The following is a 12500-nucleotide window of genomic DNA, read 5'->3' as shown; positions in this document are numbered from 1 at the left end:
TCGTTCTCTGCGAATCTGTTTGTTTCATTGTAAGTCTGTGTCCATAAATGTAACGAAGACAATAATATTAACGATAATAATACCACATTCCATTATAAAGACGGGAATCTACTACTACTACTACTGTTCTGGAAAGCCCCCCCCCCCCCCCCCCCCCCACCCCCCCCCCCCCAAAAAAAAAAAAAAAAAAACCCCCCCCCCCCCCCCCAAAAAAAAAAAAAAAAAAGCGGTAATCTTTCAGCAGAGTTAAGGCATGCTCGCTCCATTTTCATTTCATATTTAATCACGTTTTAATTTCCTCAGAAGAGCGAAAGTCGTCATCCTATTATCCGTTTTCCTCAAAAATTAAAAATGCTTGACGGGGTTCTTCTTAGAGCATAAGACTCACTTCGTATTTTCTCAGGTTGTTAAAGGCATCAATTTTACTTGTTTTTTACAGGCTATAAATGGGAGAGAGAGAGAGAGAGAGAGAGAGAGAGAGAGAGAGAGAGAGAGAGATTCTTCTAATTCAAGGTTTTAACTACACTCACAATTGTGGCATTTTTCGAGGTGGTTTAAACGGTTCGGCGCATATATATATATATATATATATATATATATATATATATATATATATATATATATATATATATATATATATATATATATATATATATATATATATGTATATATATATGCATTTCTGTGCGTATTACCGGTTACACATTGTTTGAAAATATACTACAGGTAAAAGATCTCTCCAAAAACTAAAATTCATTAGAGTTTTGTAGTTGATGCAAAAGCAATTCAATCATTCCCAATGTTCAAATTGTACACTCCATACATCATTTCTCAATGCAATACAAACATACACTATCATAGCGGTTTGATTGTACATGCATAAATGCAAACACAAATTATAAAAAAACACAAAAGTACGCCAATTATGTATATATGTATGTATTTGGTTGAATGTTTCGTTTTTATATTCGTAAAGAGTAACACTATTTAATAGACACGCATAAATGCAAATAACTTCATTTTTCAATGGTTTTGTCTTTTATTTCTTTTTTCTTTTTTTAACGAAATACGTAGTTCATTCCGTCTCTGGCACCATTGCTGAAGATGATATTGTGCAAGACAAGAAGTGCTTTAGCGACAGAACGAAATTATCATATTAAAGTCGAGTTATGTTTTCTAATTGGGTTCGTCCTTAAACACTAAAAAAATCCAGGACGTTCATTGATGGTCTTATCAGAAGTTCTGGGAGGAATGGATGGATGTTTGCATTCATGATTAGTTTTATCTAACAATTCTTTTCTGATTTATTCCTCAATGTTACCTGAGGGAATTTCGTATTTTAAGGAAAAGCCTAATGAATAAACATTAGATTTTCAATATTTATCTTGTTACGATATGTTAATACTAAGGATCTCATGTTATTCCATATTTTCACTTTTAAATAAGAAATTTCTTATTTCTTTGGGGACTCTACCCTGAACTTTTCAACACTGTCTAAATATTCAGAAGACATGAAGTAAAATTTTATATTCATACATACATGCATACATAACATACATACATACATACATACATACATACATACATATATATCTATATATATATATATATATATATATTATATATATATACATATCATATATTAACCTATGCATATATATATATGTATATATATATATATATAATATATATATATAATATACATATATATATATATATATATATATATATATATATATATATATATATATATATATATATATATATCTATATATATTATATATATAAAAGTAGTGAATATATGAAAGGTGAGAACGTTGGTTTTCTGTATATGGTAAATTTGTATTCTGTCGTGTCTCTGATTATTAAAACATCAAGAAAAGGAATTTTGTTGTCTGTTTCCCATTCAACTTTAAATTTGATGCTGGGCCACTAATGCGTTTAATTTTGAGGAAGGAATTCATTAAAATTACCCCACTTATTATCCCAAAATGTTAGTATGTCATCCACGTATCTCATCCACAGCATGTTTTTTTTGGGTTTTTTTTATTGCATTTATTACTGTAGTTTCAAAGTATTCCATATACAGATTGGCTAAAATAGGACTTAAAGGACTACCCATACTGCACCCTCCCGAATTTTTGCTTGTAGAATGATTCCCCCCCGAATGAAAATACGTTATTAGATGCACATAATTCAACTAACTTTATTATTTTGTCAAGTGCCAAAGGGAAATGATCTGTATACAGAAAACCAACGTTCTCACTTTCATATATTCACTACTTTAGCTATCATGACAATACTATCAAGATAGGTGTAGCTAGCAACCTATTCTTAAGAGCCTTACGAATTTGTTCCCCAGATTTCCTGGAAAAAGAATTTGAACTAATTCGCAAGCAACTTTCATCTTTAAAGTATCCTGACCATATAATTGAGAAAGCAATTCAAAAAGCAAACGTCATTTTCTACCGACCCCCTAAAGACAAGACCAGAGACACACCCAACAATAAAATAAAAATTCCCCACCTGGAGACGATTAAGAGAGTAACTCACACCCTTGGGAAAATCCAACCCTTTTACATTTACCTACCCAAATACCTTAGCAAATCCCTGATTAACGTCCAACAAAAAGACTCTCCCAAAGACTCTGGGGTATATGAGATCCCATGCCAGGACTGTGACCAATCTTACATCGGATTTACAGGTAAATCACTTCCCCAGAGATTAATACACACAAACGGTCAGTTAGGTATTGGACAACGAACTCGGCTATTTTCAACCATATAAAATGAACTAACCATAGAATAAACTGGAATATGTCACATGTATTTATAGCAGCACTGCCGGTACAAGAGTCAAATGATGGAATCGGCCTTAATAAAAGAGAAGCAGGTAATGAACATTCTCAAAAGGAATTGGATATCAGATATCGTCGACGCAGTGTTCATTCAACCAACGCTTAAGAAGATTAAAGGAAGATTATCAGCGGGTGTGACCTAAATTGGCTTACTTGGTGGACGAATCTCTTGGTATAAATACCACCTTTTCTGTAAACTTTTCTCATTCATATACCTGAGAGAGAGGACAGCAGTCTCTGAAATATAGTACTTTTCTCTCTACATTTTTTGGTGTTTTTGGTTTTTATGGCTCCTTTTATTAGATGGAATTCTGTTGTTTTTTACAGAACATTTTTACCAGTCATATATATATAATATATATCTATATAATATATATATATATATATATAATATATATATATTTAATATATCTATATATATATATTATTTACTTTATCTATTTATTGGAATTACAAAAGTATGGTAAGACAATAACTAATTTTATCTTTATGATAATCCTGTAATGCCAAATATATATTATATATTATATATATATATATATATATATATATATATATATACAATAATATATATATATCTATATATATATATATATATATATATATATATATATATATATATTATTTACATATATTAATATCTATATATATATATTATATATATGTGTGTGTGTGTGTGTGTACAGAGGGAAATAAGTGGAAATTAATTGACACGCATTTAGAATGGGAAAACATAAATGTGGATTTAATGATATATAAATTGAGAACTAGATTTCAGTTGCCAAAGGTGCGACGCCTCAGAAGCTAGAAGTCGACTAACCTTGATGTTGCTGTTTTGTAGTTTAAAAGCTTCCTTAAAGGAGCACTTGCATTATGATGGCGCAAAGAATTCCCATCTCATCAAGAATCATTTGCATATTTTTCACCAGGTGATAATACAGATTTCTCGGCCTGTTGCACAGTTTAAACCAAGTTCTCGCATATGTGACGATAGATTATGAGAATCGTGTTGGAAAGGAATTTTGCTTGATTTTTTTAAAAATTAATCTACTTTGGTATGAAATACAAATCTACTTCCATAGGCTTATTTCATTAATAAGCGAATGATATGATGGTACGCGTAACATAAATATGATCTCTTATTCGGTTGATTATATGTTCCCTTGATAGGATAAACTTGTTTTATGTTATAGGGGACATTATTTAAGAAAATAATGACTTATGGGCACTCTTCTAACATATGCAATTCCATTAAGTATTCATATTTAATATTCATATTTGATAGGGAGAGATTAAGCAATCGCTTTCATAACTACTTGCGCAAGACATAGAACATCGTTTAATTTTAATTTTTTAAGAACATTTAGTGATTATTCTAATAACGGTAACTTCTAATAAAATTAAATTCATCATGAAGCCTTTTTTTTAGGCCAAATCAAATATCCTACCTGAAAAACAGTGTGATTTGATACAGATATATTAATCCTTTCCATGATTACACTAAGCTTCTCGAATTCCTTACTTTCTGGGTACGTTTTCTCACGACGCTTAATGTTAAAAGAATGTAGGGCTTTTTACTCTGATATATATATATATATATATATATATATATATATATATATATATAATATATATATATATATATATATTCCATGAGCATGTACACTATGCTTCTCGAATTCCTCACTTTTCTGGATACGTTTACCATTAAAGAAATGTATGGCTTTTTACTTTGATATACATACACACACACACACACACACACACACACACACACACACACACACACACACCTATATATAATATATATATATATATATATATATATACTATATATATGTGTGCGTTTGCGTGTGTACTATAAAATTACATTGTTACCATTTGGAAAAAGAAAAAATTACTTACGCTTGAAGGAGTGGGGTACGCAATATGCCTGTTTATTTATTTATTTTGTTTATTTATTTTTTGAGAAAAACCTTATTCTTTTACCCCATGATTCTTATGTCAACTAAAGATGGACCAAATGCAGAATCTCTAACTATGTAATCAGTGCTTGGATTATCATTAAGTGTAAGGGCTTATTTAATACTGTTATCAAATAAAATGAAAACAGCAGATACTGGCCTGATCTCCTCAGAGAGAGAGAGAGAGCTACTTCCGCCCTGACACCAAACTTAAATCTGAGTTTATCTCCCTTTTTCGCCATTTACTTGAGATTAGTTAGTATTGCTTTTCCGTGATTATTCCAATAAGATTGTCTTCTCTTTCCATTGTCTAGTTCCCTCATCTCTTCCTTCCCCTCTTTTTCCCTCTGAAATTTATTGACACATTGGCACAAGCTCTTTGCAAGTAAGCATCCGGGTTTGTGCTTTTCTATCTGGTGCGTATCTCATTTGATGCTTTGTTGCACGATTCACCCTTCATCCGCGAATGACTGATTACGACAGTTGCATTGATCATCGTAGATTTATACGAAAATTATTATACGTAGTACATATTTCAAGCCACTGCAGATTCTTCCGTCTGCTTTCTGTAAATCGTAAATCCTTCCTTAGTCACAACATGAAAGTTGTGGCATTCATCTTGGCATCGCTTTAAAAGCTTAGATTCTAGAAAATCATTACCACGTATTCCTACTCCTACTTGCACTTATGAATAAAGGTTATGCTAATATACAAAATTTTTGTTTATTTTTATGAAACCTTAACGCAAAACGTGAATAATACTGGAATTATTTTTGCCGTCATTATTCAGAACATAGTTCTATTTTCCTATCGCTGGCCTCTAAGCTAAGGGTCAGGTGGCTTTTGTCATGACATACTTTGTTACTGATTGCAAATGTGGATACTGACGATCCTAATAACACCGATAGTGAAAGAAAGCTGCCTATGGTGGCTTTTTCGTGGACATAATTTGCTATGCAAAACTTCTCGCTACTTCGAGGTAACACTTTTATAAATGACCATATACTTTTATGACCATATCCGTCGGCTTCTTGCATATTTTAAAGTCCTTACTTTGAGGCGAAGTGATGATGCCCATAGTTAATTGTCAAAGGAATGGCTACGTTTTATTATTATTATTATTATTATTATTATTATTATTATTATTATTATTATTATTATTTATTATTAGCAAATTAGGGGATGGATGGGGGGGGTGGGGGGGGGGGGGCGGTTAGGATGAAACCCCATTACAAACCATCTTGGGGTCCCCACTATAACCCAGCCAAGTTTAATGCCCATCGGACCAGTCGTTTGGCCGTGATTGAATGACAGACGACGACGGAGACATAACGCCCACTATAAATGGTAAGATTATTATTATTATTATTATTATTATTATTATTATTTATTATTTTTTTTTTTTGCTCTATCACAGTCCTCCAATTACGACTGGGTGGTATTTATAGTGTGGGGTTCCGGGTTGCATCCTGCCTCCTTAGGAGTCCATCACTTTTCTTACTATGTGTGCCGTTTCTAGGATACACTCTTTCTGCATGAGACCTGGAGCTACTTCACAGCCTCTAGTTTTTCTAGATTCCTTTTCAGGATCTTGGGATCGTGCCTAGTGCTCCTATGATTATGGGTACGATTTCCAATGGCATATCCCATATCCTTCTTATTTCTATTTTTCAGATCTTGATACTTATCCATTTTTTCCCTCTCTTTCTCTTCAACTCTGGTGTCCCATGGTATGCGACATCAATGAGTGATACTTTCTTCTTGACTTTGTCAATCAACGTCCACGTCTGGTCTATTTGCACGTATCACCTATCCGTTCTGATAACCATAGTCCCAGAGGATCTTTGCCTGATCGTTTTCTATCACTCCCCTCAGGTTGGTGCTCGTACCACTTATTACTGCAAGGTAGCTGATGTTCTTGCACAGGCTCCAGTGGAGGGCTTTTGCCACTGAATCATGCCTCTTTTTGTACTGGTTTTCTGTGCAAGTGCTGGGCATTCACTTGCTATGTGGTTTATGGTTTCATTTTTCGTATTGCACTTCCTACATATGGGAGAGATGTTATTTCCGTCTATCGTACTTTGAACATATCTGGTCTTAGGTGCCTGATCTTGTGCCGCTGTTATCATTCCTTCAGTTTCCTTCTTTAGCTCTCCCCTCTGTAGCCATTGCCAATTGTCATCGCTGGCTAGTTCTTTAGTTTGTCTCATGTATTGTCCGTGCATTGGTTTTTTGTTGTGCCAGCCGTCTCTGTTCTTTCTGTCTTTCTCCTGTCTCTGTATATTTCTGGGTCTTCGTCTACTCTTATTAGTCCTTCTTCCCATGCTCTACTTTAGCCACTCGTCTTCACTGGTTTTCAGATATTGCCCCGTGCTCTGTTTTCAATGTTGACGCAGTCCTCTATACTTAGTAGTCCTCTCCCTCCTTCCTTTCGTGTTATGTATAGTCTGTCCGTATTTGCTCTTGGGTGTAGTGCCTTGTGTATTGTCATTGTTTCCTGGTTTTCTGATCTATGCTGCGGAGTTCTGCCTACGTCCATTCCACTATTCCTGCGCTGTATCTGATTACTGGCACTGCCCATGTGTTTATGGCTTTTTATCATATTTCCGGCGTTGAGTTTTGACTTGAGTATCGCCTTGAGTCTCTGCATATATTCTTTCCTGATCGTGTCCTTCATCTCTTGGTGTTTTATTATCTCCTCCTTCCATTATTCCCAGGTATTTGTATCCTGTCTCATCTATGTGTTTGATGTTGCTCCCATCTGGTAGCTTTATCCCTTCAGTTCTCGTTACTTTGCCTTGTTGTATGTTGACTAAGGCGCATTTTTCTATTCCAAACTCCATTCTGATGTCCCCAGATACAATCCTTACAGTCTGGATTAGGCGGGTATCTATTTCCTTGATGCTCTTACCCATACAGCTTGATGTCGTCCATGAACATCAGATGGTTGATTTTGTTGCCTCTTTTCTTGAGTTGGTACCCGGCATCCATCTTCTGTAGTACTTTTGTCATGGGAATCATGGCTACTACGAAGAGTAGTGGGGACAGTGAGTCGCCCTGGAAGATCCCTCTCCTGATATTAACCTCTGCTAGTCTTATTCCAGAGCTTGTAAGTATTGTATTCCAGTTGCACATTGTATTTTTGAGGAAGCTGATGGTATTTTCCTCTGCCCCATATATTTTCAGGCATTCTATTAGCCATGTGTGTGGTATCATGTCGAAGGCTTTCTTATAGTCTATCCATGCCATGCTTAGGTTATTATTATTATTATTTATTATTATTATTATTATTATTATTATTATTATTATTATTATTATTATTATTATATTATTATTATTATTATTATTATTATTATTATTATTATTATTATTATTATTAATTAAAGGTCCACAATATTATTCAGCAGTGGATTGTAATGGTTTATAAAAATACAGCAATATCTGTCCTGGGTTCATCTTCGGTCTAATTGAATTAGACTGAAATGAACCCAAACGTTATTGCAGCGCTTTTATAAATCATTACAATACAGTACGAAATATTATTCTGGACCTTTAATCATATTCCAGTCCTGACATCGAGAAAATTCTTCCTATTTTTATAATTATTATTAATATTATCATCACAGTCCTCCAATTCGACTGGGTGGTATTTATAGTGTGAGGTTCCGGGTTGCATCCTGCCTCCTTAGGAGTCCATCACTTTTCTTACTATGTGCGCCGTTTCTAGGATCACACTCTTCTGCATGAGTCCTTGAGCTACTTTTCTAGATTCCTTTTCAGGGATCTTGGGATCGTGCCTAGTGTTCCTATGATTATGGGTACATTTCCACTGGTATATCCCATATCCTTCTTATTTCTATTTTCAGGTCTTGATACTTATCCAATTTTTCGCTTTCTTTCTCTTCAACTCTGGTGTCCCATGGTATTGCGACATCAATGAGTGATACTTTCTTCTTGATTTTGTCAATCAAAGTCACGTCTGGTCTATTTGCACGTATCACCCTATCTGTTCTGATACCATAGTCCCAAAGGATCTTTGCCTGATCGTTTTCTATCACCCCTTCAGGTTGTTGCTCGTACCACTTATTACTGCAAAGTAACTGACGTTTCTTGCACAGGCTCCAGTGGAGGGCTTTTGCCACTGAATCATGCCTCTTTTTGAACTGGTTCTGTGCAAGTGCCGGACATTCGCTTGCTATGTGGTTTATGGTTTCATTTTTCGTATTGCACTTCCTACATATGGGAGAGATGTTATTTCCGTCTATCGTTCTTTGAACATATCTGGTTCTTAGGGCCTGATCTTGTGCCGCTGTTATCATTCCTTCAGTTTCCTTCTTGAGCTCTCCACTCTGTAGCCATTGCCATGTGTCATCGCTGGCTAGTTCTTTAGTTTGTCTCATGTATTGTTTGTGCATTGGTTTGTTGTGCCAGTTCTCTGTTCTGTTTGTCCTTCTCCTGCCTCTGTATATTTCTGGGTCTTCGTCTACTTTTATCAGTCCCTCTTCCCATGCACTCTTGAGCCACTTGTCTTCACTGGTTTTCAGATATTGCCCCAGCGCTCTGTTCTCGGTGTTGACTCAGTCCTCTCCCTCCTTCCTTTCGTGTTATGTATAGTCTGTCCTTATTTGCTCTTGGGTGTAGTGCTTTGTGTATTGTCATATGTTTCCTGGTTTTCCGATCTATGCTGCGGAGTTCTGCCTTCGTCCATTCCACTATTCCTGCGTGTATCTGATTACTGGCACTGCTCATGTGTTTATGGCTATTATCATATTTCCGGCATTGAGTTTTGACCTGAGTATCGCCTCGAGTCTCTGCATATATTCTTTCCTGATCGTGTCCTTCATCTCTTGGTGTTTTATATCCCCTCCTTCCATTATTCCCAGGTATTTGTATCCCGTCTCATCTATGTGTTCGATGTTGCTCCCATCTGTAGCAAAATTCACCCTTCAGTCCTTGTTACTTTGCCCTTTGTATGTTGACTAAGGCGCATTTTTTTATTCCAAACTCCATCCTGATGTCCACAGATACAATCCTTACAGTCTGGATTAGGGTATCTATTTCCTTGATGCTCTTACCATACATCTTGATGTCATCCATGAACATCAGATGGTTAATTCTGTTGCCTCTTTTCTTGAGTTGGTACCCAGCATCCATCTTCTGCAGTACTTTTGTCATGGGTATCATGGCTACTACGAATAGCAGTGGGGACAGTGAGTCGCCCTGGAAGATCCCTCTCCTGATATTATTATTATTATTATTATTATTATTATTATTATTATTATTATACTCAAAAGATGAAAACCCTATTCGTATAGAACAAGCCCTTGGTGGCCATTGACTTGAAATTCAAGCTTCCAAAGAATATGGTGCTCATTAGGAAGTAAAAGAAGGTAAAGGAAAATACCGGAAGGGGAGATCTCACTTATTACAAGGGAAAAAAATACTTTATAGTTAAAAATGTATTAAAATGCAAGGAGAAGGGCACTACTATGAGATTCAGGGTCTCTGTAACACGGTTTTTTGGACTTTGCTCCTTGTCAAAGCATCGGATGTAGCTGAAAGTTGACATATGTATATTTTACAACCACACACAAATTTTGTCAGCATTATCAATAACCTAAACCCGATAGTTTTAATTTTTATAGAGTAAAAATGATCTAGTCGACGCCATGGCCAATGATTACGAGCCAAGAGTCGAAAAACATTAATTACGTAAGCAAGGTAAACAAACACCTTTTTGACTAAATGTTGCCTCGCCCATCCACCAGACAGAAATTCCATCGGCTCTGAAACCCAAAGACTTTATGAATGGCGGAACGATACATAGATGTGGGTGGGGTATCAGTGCTAGCGTAGTAATACTACTGTAGCAGTAGTGCCGCAACAGTATAGCAGTAATATACATGAATTAAACGTTTAGACCAACTGCTGGGATCCTTGAGGATCATTTAGCACTTCTTACACTACTCGAGAAGTTAGTTTTTATAGCCAAGAAGTTAAATTTTATAATCCAACAATGCCCATGGTAGCCTTCAGTGTTTATCCTGAATTATAACGAGGCGAAAGTGGGTGGAGCCTCATGAAGTCACCATTCTGACGATAATTATTGGTGAAGGTTTAAAGCCAATATACGGTACCGGATATTTTTTTTTTCAGTAAATAGGTAGATAGCCAATAAATAAAAATTGCTTGACATTGGATATAGCAGTTATCAAATCAAGCTTTTCTACTATGTTTTTGGTAATTACCAACTATTCCCTACATCTTGTCAATCTGATTGTGACCTATAAAGTAGACTGTAATTTCTTTGGAAACTTATTTTGGGAGTTAGACTAATAATCGAAGTTTTTTTGTATTTATTAACATATTTGTTGGTTTGTTCATTATGACAATTATCAGTGGAGAGGTTCCAGAGTTCATAAAGGTGTACTGCTTTGCTTGTATTTAAATTTGTATGTCATTTTGCCACCAGAGGTTTAGCCTTCGTTACGTATAGCCAATCATCCATCGAGAAAGAGGGAAGAAATGATGTCATAAGTTACGTAACGAGTGCGTTCGAAACCTTTTCTCTGAGTAAGTTGGCCCGGCCCGTCTTCAAAAAAGGTCACTTTTACATTATAAGTACCAAATTTATTCAACCTACGTAGTGCAAAATACACTCAAAATTTATGTGTTGATATAATATGTATTCTGAATAAGCGTTATATTTATGAAATGCATAGATAAAAAGCTATTGCGAAAAAACCGTGTTACAGAGGCCCTGAATCTCATAGTAGGGTAGTAATGCATTACATCTTTGTTTAAACTTTTCCTCTTTACCAATATCATGGCTTAATCGGCTTTTTTTAATATTATGTTTTAATTGGCTTTTCCAATATTATGTTTTAATTGGCTTTTCCAATACCATGTTTTAATTGGCTTTTCCAATATCATTTTTCAATTGACTTTTCCAATATCATGTTTTAACTGGCTTTTCCAATTCCATGTTTTAATTGGCTTTTCCAATATCATTTTTCAATTGGCTTTTCCAATATCATGTTTTAATTAGCTTTTCACAGGTAATTATATCACATGGATAGTAATTTAATCCACAATGACTAACACCACATACACCATTTGCTTTTATTTCTAAAATTTATTTATGTATTAATTCTGCACTTATTTATTCATGCAAGAGAAGAGATAAACTAAACCATACTCATTAGCTGAATTATTGTCATACCAAGTCAATCATATGAAATAATTGATGGGAAATCATTATAGAAGATAAAAAAAATCAGTAATTGGATGATGATCATTATGAGCTTTTGAAATTAGCGGGAATTCCTCAACTTTCGATTCTACAAAACTAATTAAAAGTTAATTATCCGCAAGGAATACAAGGAATTAATTCTCAAATTAAAATTGAATTAATGTCTTCTAGTAATTAAAACTCCAACGATTTCTTGATTATATAAATGAGTCTCTCATTCCATTGTAGTGTAATATGATAGCTACTGTAATGCAATGCAAAGAAATGATATCCTTTTGGAGTTTACTGTTACATTTTCTAATCGGAAATATTATATGACAGGATTTTAATCAATGATGATATGCAAGTTGTCTTAAACGTAAATAAAATAAAAAGAAAAACTCAAAATTGTCAAGTACCGCGTTCTTATAGAAAACTTCTGAGCAAA

Source organism: Macrobrachium nipponense, chromosome 31, assembly GCF_015104395.2.
Source record: "Macrobrachium nipponense isolate FS-2020 chromosome 31, ASM1510439v2, whole genome shotgun sequence".
NCBI lineage: Eukaryota > Metazoa > Arthropoda > Malacostraca > Decapoda > Palaemonidae > Macrobrachium > Macrobrachium nipponense.
The sequence above is the reverse complement of the archived record's forward strand: the minus strand, read 5'-3'. Positions refer to the sequence as shown.